This window comes from Mauremys mutica, chromosome 2 (genome assembly GCF_020497125.1).
Source record: "Mauremys mutica isolate MM-2020 ecotype Southern chromosome 2, ASM2049712v1, whole genome shotgun sequence".
NCBI lineage: Eukaryota > Metazoa > Chordata > Testudines > Geoemydidae > Mauremys > Mauremys mutica.
In genome coordinates, this window is record NC_059073.1 from 139,873,947 (window position 1) to 139,893,850 (window position 19,904).

A 19,904-nucleotide genomic window follows, 5' to 3' on the forward strand; every position below is an offset into this window, starting at 1 on the left:
ATCAACTCTCACCTTACAATCCAATTTCTCTGCTTCTATGATGCTGCCGGTAAAGAAGATTGGGATTTAGGTCATTATGTTTCTGGCCCAGGTAACAGAAGAGCAACATCAACAACCCAGTATTACCCCATATCTCAGAGTGCAGCAAGGTTAAAAATTATTTTCCCCAGGACATTTTTTTCAATCCTGTAAGATTCCCATTGGCTTCAATAGGCATTAACTGGACCAAGCCTTCAGAAAGCAGTGAACCTCATGCTAGCATTTTAAATTGCCCTTGACTGGTGGGGATAAGGTTTTTCGAGCATCTAGGGATTTGAAGGGGTGGCATGTTTAGCAGCATTGTCTGAGCTGGCTTTGATCAGTGGCTAATGGTTGGAGAGAGTAAGGGGTGTGGGGTTCCCTTTAGATTCATGGGGATTCTGATCTGAGCTAGAAATTATCTGAAAGTAGGCATTCCTGTGAGATTTCCTGCACATCCATTCCTGATCCCACCTGGAATTTCTGCTGCAAGAATACATTGTCTCATGGTGCATCAGCAACTCTGCTTCTAGACCCAACTAGACACTGGATAAGACTAATAGTAACAGCCAGCTCTTTTAATCAGTAGGTCTCAAAGCACTTCACAAAGATCAGTATCATTATCCCCACTTTACAGTCATGGAAACAGAGGTTCAGCAAGGTTAAATGACTTGCCCTCAATCACGGAGCAGGCCAGGGGCAGATCTGAAAATAGAATACAGTTCTCCTGAGTCCTAGTCCAGTATTCTATATGTAACCCACACACCTCCCAGGTGTGGTGCTCTGTCCTATCTAGTGGCACCGAGACCACTTAGAGTGAGATTAGAGTGAGTCTCTGCTACAGCCTGATTGAATAGCCATGACTTTTAGTTCATGCAGGAGAGGCTCATGCATTTAGCTCCAGAGGTTCCAGGTTCGATTCCGCCCGCTGACAACCGGGATCTGGTCTTTGTTACATATGCACTAGGCCACCCTGCCACACAGATACATAAATAAATAAAGCATAGCTTTAAGAATGGACAAAGATTCAAGTTCTCAGAAGACATCATCTGAATCCTTAGTGGTCACCCAAATAAAGTTGGCCAAAATCACGTCACCCAAGTATTCAGGACCAAACTGTGCCCTCCTAATTCTGGAAAACATTTAAGAACCTAATTAACTTTAAGTCCCACTGAAGTCAATGGCACTTAAGCACTTTCCCAAAGAGGGACGCTTTCCCGAAAATCAGTGTTGTGATGGAAGATTCTGGATTATTGGCCTGACCATGTCAAACACTGAGACTCTAACCAAACCATAGATGGACCTTTTGTTATTATCACGGTTACCATTATTAATGACCTATTGTGGTAACATCCAGGAGCCCATGTCATGAATAAAGGCCCCATTGTGCTAGGTGTTATACAAACAGTGGCCACGTCTACACTACCCACCAGATCGGCAGGTAGTAATCGATCTATCAGGGATCGATTTATCGTGTCTCATCTAGACACGATAAATCAATCCCCAGATCAATGCCCATACTTCACCGTGGCAGGAAGAGTAAGTGGAGTCGACGAGGGAGCCGCAGTGGTCGACTTGCCGCCGTGAGGACGGCCAGGTAAGTCGAACTAAGATACTTCGACCTCAGCTATGCAAATAGCATAGCTGAAGTTGCGTATCTCAGATCGATCCTCCCCCCTTAGTGTAGACCAGCCCCCTGCCTCCAAAGAGTTTACAATGTAAGTACCATCTTTGTTGTTCTTCCTCCTCAGCCTGTTACAGAGAATTATCATATTCCATCGTTTTTCTCTATGTGGTCACTGAATGTGTGTGCAGGGGGAGGTTTTGTTTAAAACCTTAACATAAATATGTCTCACTCTATTATCTGCAGGTGAAAGAAAGACAGAAAGACAGAAGGAGATAATCTCTTCCCCAATGAGATTTTCAATCCTATTTTGAAACGTTTAAGCATCTAAAGATTTCTGTGGCTCGCAGCAGCTCGTTTCCTTTTCATCTTGACGAGGACTAAAGAGTCCATTATTTGCATGGCTTAGCACCAGGGTCTCAGCCCAGAACAAACACTGTCAGAGGCAGGACTGCACTTTATTGGCCTATTTATTATCGTCATAAGCCAACTTCTCTCTTTCTCTCACACACCCCGTCATTGTTCTTTCTTCTTTGGGGAGAGACTGCCCTGCTACATAACCCTTTTCCTAGATCCTGGGGAGATGTGGGAAATGTGCCGGCTACACTGTAATATCAAAGCACTATAATCAGTTCTGGGGTTTCACTTAATCGCCTTTGAGTTCAGTGAGATCCGTATAAAAATGTCCTTGCATGCTAAACCACTATGCCAACTCAAATTACCTGAATCTAAACCCATGCCTGTTCTGAATTATCTTTTCTCTCCAGTAACAGTACTATGTGGCCGAATTGCCTGGACATTAAAGTGATAGAGCTTTAGATTTAACAAGTTACATTTAAATTAAACAGGCCTTGCACTCTGCCTTCTTTTGCCTTTTCAAGGACCATCATGCAGCTATGGATCTTACCATCATTTAAGGTTTGTTGGAGTTGGAAAAATCCACAGATCAAAGCACAAATATTTTAAACAATTGAGACAGGTCCTGGATCCCTGAAGTGAGGCTTTGAGCCCTTCTAATATTCATAGTTGATTTATTTAATTATTTAAGAAAGGCAGTTGCTAATAAATCCACACACAGGTCTGGCAGAAGTAAAAAGAGCCATTTCCTTCCAGCTTTGTCTTTTCCTGCCCCAATTTCATTTATTTATGTTAATTGGCATGTGACTAGGATAGCAAGGCTGGTCTTGTGGTTAAAACAGTGGTCTGGGATTATGGTGATTTGGTTTCAATTTTCAGCTCTGCCAGAGACTTCCTGTTCAACCTTTGACAAATTACTTGATCTCTCCATGCCTCAGTTTCCTTCTGTGAAATAGACACAATAATGTTCCCTTTCTCCCATCTTTTGTCTGTGCAGCGTATTTAAATGGTAAGCTCTTTGAGTCAGGGACAGTTTTTATTAAAGCCATGTCTACACTGCAGACTTCTACCAGGGGTGTAAAAAGGTGTGATCCCCGACCAACACAGCTCTGCCAGCAGCAGCTTCTAGTGTGGACACAACTAAAGCAGCAAAGCTGTGCTTTTACCAGTATAGCTTGTTTTGCTCCGGGAGGTGGTTTTATCATATGGTGCAAAGTGCAGTTTTGCCAGCATAGCTGCATCTGTCCAAGAAGCAATTTGCCTGTGTAATATATGAGTATTCCTATCCCTATAAAGTGCTCTTGCTGTAGACATGGCCTATGCCTGACTACCTAATACAACGGGATGCAGATCAAAGCTGGGGACTGTAGGTGCTACTGCAAAATACTACAGAATAATAACCCCACCATTGACATACATCAGTGCTGCATTGCCGGCTACCTTGTTTAAGAAACCTTGGTGATAAACATTTCTTATTACAGTGCAAAAAGTAGTTCCCCAATCTCAGATCTGTAGTTCCCTGAAGTACTGTATACTCTGCCCTTTAACAATGTCTTCAGAACAGAGCGGCCATGTTGACACAAATTAAATAGACTTTATGCTAAGTGACCTGTGTCAATTCGACTGTAAATTACACAACAGCAGGGGCCATTCGGATGACTCCATCTCAAATCAAATCCCCCATTCAACCTATTTTCCATATTCTCTTAGCTTGTTCCGCTGTTACGTTGTCTTGTCATCACGCTGTTGTATGCAATCCAAAAACCTCTTTAAGCTGTTTTCAGGTACTGTATTCTTATGTTAAACATGAACACAGATGTAAGTGAGAGCTCCAGAAAAGCCTCATGATCCATCAAGGCTTACCTTTATTAACCCTCAGAAATGCTGTACAGATCAGCCTAAGTGCCTTCTAGTTTAAATAATGTAGTTTTTGGCAGTATATTTAGGATCTCTCCATTTCCATAAAATTTGTGTCAGCTCCCTCTCAAACATTGTTTTACCTCTATTGCTGCCTTTGCCTATGAGCTTTGTTTAAAGAACTCTTTGTATGAGGCAATTTTGCCTGAATTGTTTATAATTTAATCCTTTTTCCCTTGAGTACTTATCCCTTCATGTTTATGAATAAGTAACTGTCACAAAGAAATTACTGGTATCAGTCAGCATCTTCCATTTTCACCCTTCCATCTTCCAGCTCCCCTACTCTTTCAGATCTTTCCTTAATAGTCTCCTTCTTCAAATCATTTTCATTCTATAGTTCTGCTACTTACCATGAAATAAATCAGTGGAGTAGAAGTACATAAACAAATATCCACCCATTTTGACCAGGGCCACTTTTTTTCAAAATGTGAGTGCCTAAACCTAGGCACGTTAATGCACATTTCGGGCTTGTCGGACAGGAAGTAACTGTTCCAATCTACACAGCATTGGTGAAGCCTTGACTGGAGTATTATCTCCAGTTTTGGGCACCACAACTTTAGGAAAGATGCAGATAAATTGAAGGGACCAGAGGAGAGCAACAAAAATGAGAAAAGACTTTGAAAATCTGACCTATCAGAAAAGGCTTAAAAAATGGCAATTTTTAGTCTTGAGACAAGAAGATGACTGAGGGGATACTTGATAACAGTCTTCAGATATGTTAAGTGCTGTTATAAAGAGGACGGTGACCAATTGCTGCCCATGTCCACTGAAGGTTGGACAAGATATAATGGTCTTAATCTGCAGCAAGGGAGATTGAGGTTAGATATTGGGGGGGGGGGGAAATCTAATTATAAAGATAGTTGACTACTGGAATAGGTTACTAAGGGACATCCAGTCACTGGAGGTTTTTAAAAAACAGGTTAGACAAATATCATAGGGATCTGAGATTCTTCTTCAGGTCCTTGTAAACTCAAAAGCTTGTCTCTCTCACCAACAGAAGTTGGACCAATAAAAGATATTACCTCACCCACTTTGTGTCTCTAATATCTTGGGACCAACCCAGCTACTGCAACACTGCATACAACATAATTCCATGTACCTCAGTCAGGGCCGGCTCTAACATTTTTGCTGCCCCAAGCGAAAACAAAGAGCGCCGCCCCCCCCAGAGCGTCACGTCGCCCAAGGCCCCGCCCCCCCAGAGCGTCGTCCAAGGCCCTGCCCACTCCGAGCACCGCACTGTGCCGCCCAAGTCCCCGCCCCCCCCCAGCGCCGTGCCGCTGAAGCCCGCCCCAGCCGAGTGCCGCACCGCCCAAGTCCCTGCCCCCCCAGCACGGCGCCGCACCTCCTAAGCCCCGCCTCCCCCCCAGCGCCGCCCGGCCAAACCAAAAAAAACCAAAAACAAACCCCGAGTGCCACCCCGTCCCAAGGTGCTGCCTCAAGCACGTGCTTGGTAGGCTGGTGCCTGGAGCCGGCCCTGACCTCAGTGGAGCTACAGTACATAGATTTACACCATTGAGTCTCAGCCCTATAATCAATAATGTAAGGCCATGATGCTGCACAATGGAATTCTTGTTAACTGACTTGAATAGTGCAGGATTGGATCCTAATGAAAAGGAGTTGAAGCTGGAAACCTCAAACCTGGCATTTTTAAAAATCTCATGTTCAGACTAAAACTTAAATATTAAGCCAAGTTTGTAAAAAGAAACAGTTCAGTAGTTTTAATGTTATAGTTTCAATTTGCCAGTTTTACACACAGACATTAGAAGAGTTCTATATCTTTTTTGTATTGCATTTTCAGGACTCATTTACTAAGGGATCCTGAGGACAATAGGCCAAATTCACCACTGATGCAAGCCCAGTGCTTCAATGGGAATTGTGTTTTGTTAGCGCCTCATAGAAGTTTCTCAGCACATTGCAGATTTTGCCTTTAAAATTTCAGGAAAACAGCAGCAAATGAGAACTGACAATATATTACTTTGTTCTGACAATCACAACAGTAACTTACACCAGCTATTGAATATCTGCTTCCTGATAATCCCAAGAAAAGTGAATATACAGCATGCAGTTTGTGGATTTCAGCACGTAACAACTGACAACACCAATAAGCTCCCTGGAGGAAGAGCTGCCTGGAAGAACTATATATTATTTTGTTTTATTTTGACACTCTTGCTCTCAGGATGATAGATCTGAACGTATATTAGAACTCATGTGCATGTGCAAAGATGTTTGTCTGTCAAATACCAGAAGAAAGATAAAGCATCAAAGCTATTATGTTTCTGATTGCACAAAGGCTATAAAATACGATTCTTTATACAAATACACCCCTGTGATGCAATGAATGAATGGGGAATCATATGGGTCAGACAATGGAGGGGGATTTTCATTTGCAATTTTTATACCGTATATATGTTTTGTGATTGGACTCCTTGTTTTCACTTTGCAAATAATAAATAAGAAGTCAATGCAGCAATACATTATGTCAGAAAGACTGGGATATCATCCTCTTTTTATTAAAATATCTTACTGAAACAACCCTTTCTCTTACCACTACACAAGATGTAAGACAATGTAGATTCAGGCTCTAGGATTGTTCCTTCAGTAGCTAAAAGGAGTGGCCAGATGGGCCGGATTCTGCTCTCACTCATCCCAGTGAGAATTAGGAGTGGTAACTCTGAGGAAATCAGCAGAGTCACCGCCTAAGCAGAATTATCTTCCTAATCCTCTCCATGCTCATGTTCAGTCAGACCTCTCCTTAGCATCCCTGAATCATTATAATTCAATCAGTGTTCAATTTTAAGGTCAGAGAGCAGATAACCCCCAAACATTTCACCATATCTGACTATGTGATCTTATTCAACATTGGGCATTCAACTGATGTCCCCATACACAATCTAATTAGCCCCCATTAAAGGGCTTTTAAAACATGTTATTAGTTCAAAGCAAACTTCAGGAGTTTAAAGAGGATGCGTAGAGTTTCATTACGAGAGTTGGTTCAACTGAACACCTGCAGGACACACTAAGCATAAATAACAATACTGAGCACTTATATTGGACTTTAAATCTTCAAAGCACTGTACGAACATTTATTAGATAAACAACCATTAATTTTTTTTAAAGTGATCTCTCTTGTCATAGTTTTTCATTGGAAAAATATAAATCTCATTTGAATGTAAAGCCAACGGACTTACCACTTTGAAGTGTGCTTCTCACAAGCTAAGCCAGGCCTATGCTTATTCAGTACATGGCTGGGCAACTGGCAGGTGCTTCAGGGAAGTGGGATTGGTGATTCAGGGAGTGATGCTCTTCCCTCTGATTCAGCACAGAGTCACTGGGCTTCTGTGCCCTTTTGCATAACATGCAAGGTGAAGGTTCTTACCGGTCCCGGACACGAAAGACCCATAGCTCGACTTTTGTTTTAATGTGTTCCACTGTGTAGGGAGCTATGTCATGAAACAACTAACAAGACTGAAGTCTGCTTTTTGGGGGGAGAGCTTTGCAGGTTTTCATTTAGACTTCTCTCTGGCATCCTCTTTTTAGAGCTAGAAACTCACTCAGTGGTCCTTTTCTGTCGTATGAGCATAGGCCTAATCCTGCTGGAATAACAAAGAGTCCATCTCATAACCTCAAGCACAGCACTGTGACCTTCTCTTATGTCTCTTTTCCCACTGTATGCATCCTCTCCACATATTTGCAAGGTGGCATGGTGTCTCCACATAGCCAAATCTTCCTGGTTACGGAGGCCGTGAGCTCTGTGTCAAGGTAAAAAGTCAGTTTCATCTTCTGGCAACACAGCTTCTGGAAAACAAAGGCCAAGCATGAAGCTGGAGATGTTATTCTCATTGGCAGATAATGTCATTAAAATAATTCCCACTTGTTTGCAAGGGGACGGCCATGCCAAACATGAGAGGTGGTGAAGCCAGAGACTTAAAATCTACTTGTCAGCCAAGCAGGGCCGGCTTTATGACCCGCGGGGCCCAATTAGAATACTCGGTGGCGAGGCGTCCACTCTGGGTTTTCTGAGGCACCGAAGGAGCCCCCACCGCCGAAATGCCACCGAAGACCCCTGGAGCGGGGTCCCCTTAGGCGCGGGTGTGGGGCCCTCTTTGGCGCGGGGCCTGATTCCAGGGCATTGGGTGAATTGGCTTAAAGTCGGCCCTGCAGCCAAGTGTCTAATTTTGTAGCTCGGTGGTAAAAAGAAGAGAGTCTTTTATAAGAAAATGCCTTGCCATGGCTCTTTTCAGCTACCTCTCACAGTTAGAGATTGCAGTATTATTTCTCCTCCTAGCATATGCTACTTAAAGGAAGAAAAAGTTCTTACTTCTATAACATATTAACACAGAGTGTTAATATCATTTCTTCCTCTCAACTCACGTTCAGTTTGTTGACACTCACAAAATACATCAAGGGACATAATAATTGCTAGCTAATAGCTCCCAGGAATGTGCTAGCTCCCTCACAAATTAGTTTATCAGGTTCCCTCCCTGAAGAGTAATGTCTGTGTCATGTCCCCTTTTAATGGCCACACACTAGATAACAACCAACTACTAGTGCCAGCTGGTGGAGTTCCTCCTTAAACTCAAGACGTAAAGGTCTGTGCTTTGGTGCAGAAGGTTCAAGATTCAAACTTGCAGATGACATAATTGAAAGTGAGGGGTCAGTATATTTGCAAATTAGTTGCACACACAACGCAACAACACACTGAGGAGTAGGAAAGACTGTGTACACACTAATAAAATTACACATGCATAACATGGATGGATCCACACACAATCTTCTATATTAATTCTCTGCCAGTTTGACATTGTATTTCTCCAGTGCACACTTCCCCATTGCGGTGTATCTCAGCCCACTACACAGGGCCATTCTCATAGGGTGAAATTCATCCCTGTACAGAGGTCCAGCACAAGCGCCTATGTTCCATATAGGTCCTATTTTGAAAGCTTAAATGCTGCATAGAGCTTGTGCCAACACTCCACAAAGGGTGTTTGTCTGTGTTTTTCCCTTGCCTCGCTTTACAAAAACTAATAAATGACTTTAAAAGTGGCTAATTGCATTGTGCATTTAAACAATACCCCCTAAATCGCTCGCTCTGCCGCCAAATAATGAAAGAAATAATCAGGCATTGTCAGCCCATGTCTACAGTTAGAGGCGGACATATTACATAGTGTCTGGAGCCAAGGGAGTGCAGTGAAATTGATGGCCTTGTGTTGGTAGGAACTGAACATAAATTCAAAGCGGGGAAGAGGGGAGAAGAAGGCAGATAGGAGAGGAGAGTCTTCTGCCCAGCTATGGTTAGGTTTTTAACTTCAGTTTGCTTAATAAGTTAAGCCACATTGCCTCCCTCCACAAAATGAATAAATCTCCAGTCAGAATGCAGCTTCCTTCTGATGCTCCCAATGCAACTGGCTCAAAGTTCCCTTTTGCTTTTCCCCCTCACCAACACGGGACCTGATTCAAAGCCCACTGAAGTCAATGGAAAGACTCCCATCAACTTCACATGGCCATTTAGTTGTATCACAGTAGTGCCAATTGAGATCAAGGGCCCATGGTGCTAGGTGCTGTACAAACACAGAATAAGAGTGAGTTCCTGCTCCAAAGAGTTTACAGCCTGTCTAAACGATAGAAGCAAAGAGTGGGAGAAATGGGCATTAGTATCCCCATTTTACAGAGGGGGAGATGGAGTCATGGAGAGATTAAGTGATTTGCTATCAGACAAGGAATTTGTGGCAAAGCTGGGAATTGAACACTGGTGTCCTAGTCAGAACTGTGTGAATAACCAAATTTTCAGTTCACTGACCATTCTGAAAAATCTGGTGGGAAAAAATTGGGTCAAACCACAAGTAAATAGATAAAGGCAAAAAATAAAAATAAAAATTGGCAAATCAAAAAGAAAAACACTTTTTAGGTAGAATAAAATATTTTGTTTGACCCAGAATAAAAAGCTCAGAATTGAAATGAAAATTTCAAAGAGTTCTGAATTTGCTTATTTGGAGTTCTTTTTAAATAAAATTAAGGGAAATTTTGAAACAAAATGTTTTGAAGTGAAAAATCAAAATATTTTGTTTCAAAAAAGTCAAAACAAAATGCTTCATTTTTCAGAATTTGTTTGTTTTCCCAAAACTAACAATATGACAGGAATTGCAAAACAGTTTTGTGTTGCCAGAAGAAAGTTTCAGTCAGAAAATGTCACGTGGCATTTGTCCTAGTCTAGGGCATCCTCCTTCTCAAGCCCTTAAATTGGCCAAAGTATGTCTAGTTCTACATAGGAGCACCAGACGGGAAGGATAGAGACTAGACACCCGTTCATTCATATACGCCTGGCACCCAATATTCGAGGCTACCTTGATTTGTCTGCAAGTGCCTGGGAACACATTACCTGGGAGCACTGTTACCTGGCCTGGCCTATCATTTTGATAGTAAAAAAAAAATGTTTAAAAAATATCAAAATTATACCTTATATTCCGAAACAAAATTGTTTCTACCTGAAAAATGGATTTTTTTTATTCTGAGAAAATGTCAAAATTAAATGTTTTGACAATTTCAAAAATTTCTTCAATTTTTATTTCAAAACAAGAAATTTTCCCTTTCCCACGACATTTTAATTCCAATGAATCAGCATTTTCCAATGAAAAATGTTCCATAAAAAAAGTTCCCTATTGTGCCTCTTTTGGTGTCTACCAATAAACAACAAAAAAGCCCTGCATTCTCAAGCAAAGTCCTCGGTGCTGCCTTTAATTACAGCCTGATTATTCTGCAGTGCAACCTTAAAAGGCTAGTTTGGCAAACACTACAATTCCTTTCACTCATTCTAGTCTGATTTCTTGAAATTCTGTGATTTCTTCTCCAAAAGAAAATAAATGCCACTCACTGCCCAGGCTTCATGAGTCATTCATTACCCCTGATGACCCATTGAGGTACCACACATCCTTCACATTCCCATACAATGTTAAGCACTAGTAGTTACTCACACTTCTCCCTTGTTTCCATCTCAGCAACATCCTTTTCAAGCACCAATGGAGTCACTCTCTATGCCTGGTGCAGTATTGACCCCACCCTTGGATTGGAATGGGGCACAATTGACCAGTTGCAAGATGCAGCTGACCATGGTCCCTGAGCAGCTACAGAAAGCAGCCTCTTCACCGGAGAGCAACGAGGCCTCTGCCTCATCTAGCTCCATCTCCTTCCATGCATCAAACTCTTTGATACTGGTACTTTATACCTCTCCAACGCTGCCCAGGCCTGAGCAGGAAATTCCCACCTCTTGAACTGAAATTTAAACTTTGAGAAATGCTGCAGTTCACTGTAGGCCAGATGAGGCCTTAGCAGAGCTTCACAGCAGCAAATATACATTGTCTGTACTAGTTCTAGAAATATCAGAGATGGGCCTGAATCAATCTCCCTTCTTCTCCACCTCGCCAATTCAAGCCCCGAAGAGCTTCCAGTTAGAAACTGAACCTGAATGTTTCAGATGGCTTGACCTCTGCCGGGGCCCAAACCACAGCCCCTGATCCAAAGCCCTCTGAACTTCAGAGCAGTTCACATATGGAGATAAACTTTGCAGCTGAGGCCTAGCTCTGATAACTGGAATCCACCATTTTCAAAAGCACCCATTAACCCTGTGTACCACTATCTCAGGATGCTGATTTTAGTGCCAGCACCACCAGTTGAAGTTAGTAAGAGCTCCAGGTGCTCAGCCCCTCAGGAAAAAAAAAATCAGACTCCAGGTGCCTCAAAATTTAGTACCCAAATTAGTGGATATTTTAATTGTTTAGTGACCAGATGGCCCAAGCCAAGCTAATGGGAAGGCTCCTTCTGAATTCAGTGGGAGATGGTCAGGTCCCGGTCTGTGGTTCCGATCTGTGATGCTCCTGGTTTCCTCTTGCTGGATGTGATAGTGACACGGTGTTGTTTGCTGATAAAGGACACAAAGAGCCACATTTTCCATTAAGATGGGCACTTCCCAGTGATTGGCATTGACAGAAAGGGTTTGTGTGACAGCCAGCTGACCAGCCTGGGATGACTGGCATCCTTGGCTGATCTCCTATGGACCACAACTTCCCATTGCATTCTGATCTCCTGGCATCAACATCTTTTAATCAGCAGCACATCATAGGCTGGCCCAGTATCAGTGAGTTACAGCAGCTGGTTGGCTTGACCCTCTTCCCTACTTTCAGTTTCATCATCCCTGGGGTGATGCTTAGGCTTGAAAAATAGCCAGATTTACTTAAGCTCTTTTGAGGCCAGATAAACCTGGAATATACCCCAGCAGAGATGCAGTGACATCCTTGCTCCTTTCTCAGCAATAAGCCCAGTCCCCAATTTCACTGTGCTGGGCTAAATAGGTATTGTTGTCTCTTCTTACTAGTATGGTGGGCTGGCCTCTTCTCTTAGGGATTCCTCTGTCTATGCTGACCCATGGCTTTCCTTGGACAGCATGTGTCAATTGCCACTTCCTCCTGTGCACACTTCAACCTGCACTGTGAGCATATAGCGCCATGCTATGCAAATACAGTACTGTATGTTGGCAGAAGTGGAGAAGCCAACATACAGTGGAGAAGGCAAAGGCTGAATGGTCTCAGAGACCAAAGTACCTTTCCATCCCTCGAGGTGGACCTTCCAGGCCACCGATGAGTCCACTGATGGGGTTCTTTTCGTCAATGCTTTCTTGAAGATGTATCCAAGCAGCAACTAATTAAGAATTGCTGTCAATCCATCTGCACAGCATGCCACACGAAAACAGCTTTATTCAAGGTATTCTGGCATGAAGTCCAAAGCACAGTTCAAATATTTAGATCTGAGGGCTAGCATTCCTTTCATCTTCACATGCGCCTCTTTCCCTCTGACAGCAGTGCTAGCAAAATAAACACTAATGTTCTGACTCGATCTATCAGCTAAGAGTTTTTTAACCAGTTATTGTAGGTTGCAAACCTTTCCCCCAAAACCACTAGATTGAGGTTTAATCAGGGCAAATTGAGCAGTGGTTAATTTATGAGATGCATGTCTGGCTTTCTCTCACCCTCTCTGAATTCATCAGCACAGACAGTTTAGCCATTATTCTGGATCTTGGTCATCTACAGCGACTGGAGTAGTGGATAAATAATTTGCTCAACACATGTTTTCTGAAGGCTCCCAAAGCTAAAGATCTGCAAGTTAGTTTTCCCTATTCATATACGTACGTATGTACGTGTGTGCGTGCGTGTTTAAAACCAGAGAGCATAAAGTTCCTGTGGGGGAAAAATATGTGATTATGGCAAAAAAAAAAAGACAGTATCAATGCATAAGGAAGCTGAATTAAAGGTTGCATGGGCAAACATGCTTCTGGCATTTCCTAACTATTCAGTATTTGACTTTGCAACCTTAAAAAATCTTTTTTTTTATGTAGAGCTGTGGGTTGTGTGTGTGTGTGTTGTGGTTTTTTTGGAGGAGAGGAGGGGGCAAACATAGTAATATGTTGCTGAGATGAGCTGGGACATCTTACTAATGTTAGCCCTAGTCCTCCAGTGATCAGTGGTGGCTTATATTAGCACATGTCCAGCTGGGGCATGGAAGACACTTCTACATATACAATAATCCTCATGTAAAAAAAAAAAATCCCATTTCAAAATACTAGGGACACAAGCAAATATCAAAGCACAGATTCAAGAGTCCTAGCACACTCTAGGGAGACAGCTCAATCTGAAGTGTCCTTTAGGTAGAGCCCAATGTCTTTGATAGTTCACCATATTTGATCAAATAAACCTATTGATCCTTAGCATGAAAGTTCAGTACAGGCTATCAGTGCTGCAAGAGTAGTACAATAAAACCCTCAGTCTTTTTGATCTCTGCAAAAGCATTTCATCTTGACATTTGTTAAATATATCAGATTGCTTAAAATGAGAATAGGGGTTTAAAAGCTTTCTGGAAAAGGAAAGCACACATTAAAAATTCAACTTTTACATCTGGTAACTTTCACTTTGGGTACTTTTCATTAACTGTATTGCACAGCCAGATATTATTATCCAATTCCATTTTGAGCAAGATGGTGAAACCTAAATGGATTTCTAAAAATATATGCATAGCTTCATTCTTACAAGTGTTTTGTAAGAGGGTTTATCAGCTTCTGCACCTTCTCAATCCATCAGTGCTCAGGAACACCTTATGACCCCGGTCGTCTCACAATGGGAATCTGTATGGGAACAAGGGTCTATGCTAAAAATTCTAGTGCAGCACTAGGGCCCAAATGGCAATGTACTTGACAAATAGGAAGGAAGGAAAAGAAAAATTTCAATAATATGATGTACTGCATGAGTCAGGGCCAAACTCTGATCTCAGCAACACCCCTGTAGATCCAGAGTAAATGCACTGAATTCATCATCGTTACCCTGGATATGTTCAAGTGTAAGTGAGATCAGAAGCCAGACCCATACATCTACACACACTCTCCATTAATCCATACACACACACAGACACACATATACACATTTGTAAATGAAGTTAATTGTGATTTCTGAAGACCTTAGGCATCATACAATGGTAAAAAATAAAATCCTCAAGAGGAAACAGCAGCCAAGTGTTTGACCCAGTCCCTCATTCTGAAAGATCCTAACTCAAAAAATGGAACCATCATCAACTCTCGGTCCATTCTTTTCTCAAGAACCCAGAGGAAAAGTGGCAGGTTCTGCAGAGTGCCTGGAAATGTAACTAATCCTGGATCTTGTGGACAAAGGCAGGGAGCAAGCTGAAGAGCCCAGCCCCTTGCACAAAATACGGACTTCCAACTGCCGCCTCCATATAAATGTATGTTAATTGCGTTGGAAGGGACTCCATCTCAAGCACCTTCACTGATCTCCATGGAACACAGCCTATTGCAACATCATGTAGAATGTGGGAAACATTTTCAGATACAACTTTTTTTTGCTGAAAAATGCAGAGCTGAGTTGACTGCAACATTTTGCGAATTCATGTCAAATTTGCCAAAATGGTTTCAATCAACCCCTTTCTCTCCAAATTAAAAAAAAATAATTGTTTTGACATTTTCCAAATGACTTTTCATTTCATTTTGTACTTTAATTTGTAAAAAACCCTCAAAAATTAAACAAGATTTATTTTGGGGGTTGAAGAAAACATTTCATTCAACCCATTTTTTAAATTTTTTAATTTTTTTTTTTACATTTTTGGTTCTCTCTTAAATTCATAAAAATGTTGTTTTGGGTAGACCCAAAATTAATTATCCCTCCCCCACACATCCAAATTGTTCAGTTTGGTGGCCAAACTGGTTATTCACACAACTCTGGTAATGATTCCCAACTCCCATTCCCCATGGGTGATCAGCAAGGATTGAACTGTGGGACCATCAGTACTAAAAGCAAAGTTTCTAACTGCATACTCTGAAGGAGTAACTTCAATATGAAGCAGCTGTAGTAGACTCTTATCCTTTTCATGGGACCAAGGTACTAAAGGAGGGCAAAGATCCATTTTCTCCTAGTGAGTTACAAATCAGAGAGAGAAAAAGTGTACGTGTAGGGAACACAAACAGCTCAGCCAGGACACGTGGTCGTAACTATGGACTAAGAGCCATTGGACAAATTATATGCATTGTGTACCTTTCACATCCTCCCCTGCACTCTATCCACTAACCTGTCCTTGGTGAGACGACTCCTAACGTCCTCAGCCTTTGCTATCAAAGAGCGGTCTTTTTGCTTAAAAAGAACCAACTACAAAAGCATTTTTCTTCTTCCTCTTCCCTTCAAATATGGATCATGTGTAACCATGGATGATGATGATGATGATGATAATAGTACACAGGCCTGAGGTTCAGTACTGGCAATATTTAGTCCTATAACTCTGGCAGATTATGGTCCAATATCTCATGAAACCTAAAGGGTAGAAACACAGGGCCAGCCTCTCAGCTGGAGCAAACCAATGTAGTCAGTGGAGCTATGCTAATTTACACCAACAGAGGGTCAGGCCTGTAAATCTACATCTTTTGAGAGAACTGGGATTTCAGAAACCTCTTTTGGTTTAATATCAGACCCACTCAAACACTGAGGGAATATTGCTGCTGCCTTGGTTTGGAATCTGTAAAAAGAAGGAGAGGAAAAAATAGGATTAAAACTATGCAATGAGTGGAACAGAGACCTGAAGATACTATGAAAAAAGGCAAGGAAGAGGGAACTGACAAATACAGTGAGATCTGATCTCTCTCTAATTTGCAATAGCAATCTCTCCTGAACCAAGATACTCCAGTGCAGGATGTGGGTTAGCCCTGATGGCTGCCTGATCTTCTGTCCTGAGCAGCTCCATCTCCAACCCCATACCTGGTGTGACCTCGTTGGGCTGCTCTAACTTAAGGAGCATTGCCCTCTGGCGTAAGGGCCTGTTCACCCACTGGGTGTGCAGCGATGCTGGAGTGCAGCGATGGTCCAGCCACTTCTCCTACACCCTCCCTACACAGAAGTCATGCTGGATGGGGGACTGGCATAGGAGCTGGAGGAGTTTTCAGAGAGCCAATACCTGAGCTGTAAACAGCACAAAGGAGACAGATTGTGGAAGAGAAGCTGGCCCATTGACGTCAAATCATGGTTATTTCTGATTCGCACTGATGTCAGACAGAATAGAATTGAGTCCATTAGCTCTACCATATATTGTGTACCCACTTGTGGCAGTCTTGCTCTGGAGGAAGGGGCTGGTTCTATCCCTAATTTGTAGCACAGATTCCTTCTTAGCTAAAAGCCCAGCGTATTACTAGTAGATTATCAAGTCACCTTTGGAAACAATTGGGTTTAAAATTGCTCGGGAGGGGGGAGGGAGTTCTCTATGATGTCAATCTGGTTTTCAACCCCCCAAGAAAAAAGCTGCAACTGAATGCACACAACCTTGGACTCCAGGAGGCTCCCTGAACCATTAGGAAAAATATCTGAAGCTCAGGAAGGAAAAGTTAGTGAGTAACTTCAAGTGAAAGTGTATTTTTTTTCTTCTGGTCAGCATACTAGAAACCCTGCTGAAGGACAAACAGAGAGATCAGGCTGAATGACTGAAAACAGCAGCACTCAGGGGAGAGAAGGCCAAGAAACGAGAGAGAAGATAGATTTTTTTTCTTTCCTTTAAACTAAATTTATAACTCTGTGTTGGAAAGAACAATCAAGAAGTTGCTTTCAAGACGAGAGAGCAGGGAATTGGGAGCATGGGGGGGAAGAGAAAGAGGCCAGAAGAACGTTTTAGGAAATGGTCAGTGAATTTGGTTCTTAAGAAAGTTTCGCAGCAATGCAGAAATGTTCCCCTGTTCAGGGGGCTAGGGCAAAGCCTATGTATCACTTAAGCCCCACAGAGTTTAAGGGGAGTTTAAGCGGTGTACGAGGCTGTTCCCCTGTATCTTGGTAGAACTGGATACAGCCAGGCACAGGGCATGTGGAAGATTCTCTCTTAGGTGCAACACACTCTAGGATCATGGGTTCTGCACTGGGACCCCCCCTTTTCCAGGCTGAGTCCATTTGTGGATCCATTTCTCATCTAGCCAAGATTTAGCCAGAACTCTGCTCCCATTTAACAACATGGGAAGGGCAAGAGGATACTTCGATGTGATGCCTAGGTTGAGAATCTCTGCTCTCGGGCATCTCCTGATCCTGCAGTGAAAGGGCCAGAGGCAGGAGTGGGAGGACAAATGTTCCAGCCAGGCTGCTGCTGCAAATATTGTGTGGGGAAGAATTGGCAGGAGGTGAATAAGAGGGTTCAGCAAAAAACAAATAAACCCGGCTGCCCCATGTCCCTGGAGCAGCTGGATCTGCCCATGCCCTGATTGTCCTGGGAGGGGGAGGAAAGGCAGCAAGTTATAATCTCCCCTCATCTCACCAGAAGACAGCTATTAATAAAGAGGGCATCCAGAGTTCTTCCCTGAGACAGGAGCATTGCAAGCAGCCAGAAAAGTGGCAGTCTCAGAGGTAGCCAGGCAAACATGGAAACTTTGGCCACACAGATTGCAAGTGCTCTTCAAAGGTAGCCTTAAGGAGAATGCATTCTTACAGTTTAGCCTGGAGGTAACAAGGTCTGCAGAGTGACACAGAAATTTCAGAGGGAGCCCAAGTGAAACAAACAAAACCAAAATAAACCCTCACAGTGGCTTCAAGTTAATTTTATTTATTTATGTGTTACAGTGTTTTAAGAACAAAACTCTCTACAGCCCCATCACACAGCTTAAATCCTCCTACTACCATATTGCAGCACAAGACTCCATGCACCACTTTAATCTTTCTTAATCCTCTACCATGGTGCTTAAAGAGGGAATAGGACCCTCTGCACTGGGGTGAATTAAACCCAGACAGGGTGCAAGCACAACTGGAGGGGGAAAAAAATCCATACGAGTAAATAAAAAGCCTTGAAAACATTCTGCAAAATTCATGAGGCTCTATTATTAATTATTTATATTACAGTAGTGCATAGACACCCCCACTGAGATCAGGACCTCACTGTTCTAGGCACGATAAAAAACACACAGTAAGAAACCCTCCCAGTTCCAAAGAATTTATAATCTAAATAATATCCTATTCCTTGGACCACACTGCATCAGTTGGCAGCTTTGTGAGGGGATAAGCTGATTGGAAGCAACTAATTGTGTCATTTTTAACTGGTGTTCTTCTTCAGGGATAATCCTTTTCCATTGTTGCTTGGTTGGCTCTGGAAAAGCTTAGTTGGAGATGATACTATAAATCTCCTCTGGGCAACATTCCTAATCTGTTTATTATTTTCATGCAAGAGTATAGCCCCAATACGATGCCTGACACCACAAAAATGCTTAATTATGTTATTTCCCTTGGCGGGGAGGGAAGGAGGAAGAATCATAGCCATTGTGAAAGCTACAGCATTGTCAATGGAGAACACACCTTTGATAGAAGTCGAAGGAATGCGAAAATAGGGGAAATAGGCCCTATTTAATGGGGCAGTTTTGGTATCAGAGGAGATGTCTTTTTGGAAGATTATTTTAGAAATATGACCTAGATGTGATTTTAGTCCTCCTTGACAAATATATGAGGCAATTTCCTTGCCTGAGAATATGTCCATTGTGCAGCGGTATAATGCAGCCATCCATTATCTGAAGTTAGCTGTTGGGAGGTGGGCTGAAAAAAAGTGCAGAGCCTCTGCTCTTAATATTTGCCTGTTGTTCTGTCCCTTAGTTTCACCTCATTACTGGCTCTTATCTCTATTTCAACAACAATGCCGCTACCACTGTCCCCAGTTTGCACAGAGTGCTGCTAGCCAGAGTTCAGGGAAGGCAATAAAGGGAAATGGCAGAACATATAAAGTTTGATACTTCTCTCTTGTCGGTATAAATCAGGAGTAACTCTGTTAAAGCCAATGAGATTCACAGGTATGAAGGGGAGTGAGTCAGGCCTATAAACATTCAAAGAGCCACAGAACCCGAGCGGTCTCCACAGTACAGGATGGGGTCAAAGGGAAGATTCATAAAGTGTTGTGTTGGGTTTTTTTTAACTGAATGATCCTGCAGTGCTGGGAAAGTCACGTTCAGCTCCATTATAGATTAAGTGGAAATTTCCACTGTGCATTCCAATGCTTGCCATTCCCATCATGGTTTTTATTTGCAGATCTGAATGGGCTTTACCAACATTAATGAACTCAGACACACACGACCCCCCCGAGTGGTAAAGTAATGGTGATATTGCCGTTTTGCAGATGGAGAATGGAGGCAAAGAGAGATTAAATGACTTTACTGTAGATCATGCAACAAGTGTGTAGCAGAGCTGGGAACTACACTAAGATCAAGGTGATAACTCCCATTTCTTGAACCACTGCAACCAAGAGGTTAACTTAAACCCCTCCATTCCATTGTACTTTTTTTTATATCTCTGTTATACGAGGGTTTTTTAATCTATCAGTCTCTCTTAGGTACTTATGCTGATAATGTATTTATCCTCACAACACCCCTGTGAAGCAGGGCAGTGCTATTATCTCTATTCTACATAGGGGAACTGAGGCTTAGTGACTGGTCCAAGGTCCC

The 19,904-nt window shown here is 42.4% G+C and overlaps 1 long non-coding RNA gene across 4 annotated transcripts in view; it reads right to left on the reverse strand.

The window, feature by feature from the left end:
* The window catches only part of LOC123362836, a 430,380-nt gene that overhangs the window by 270,630 nt on the left and 139,846 nt on the right, over positions 1-19,904 (reverse strand). For 3 of the 4 annotated variants that reach the window (XR_006576592.1, XR_006576589.1, XR_006576590.1), the window contains one exon: positions 7,105-7,711. This is a non-coding gene — a long non-coding RNA (uncharacterized LOC123362836). Of the gene's footprint in view, positions 1-7,104; positions 7,712-15,532; positions 15,658-19,904 lie in introns of those variants that run through there. The other variant, XR_006576591.1, reaches the window with a different exon arrangement.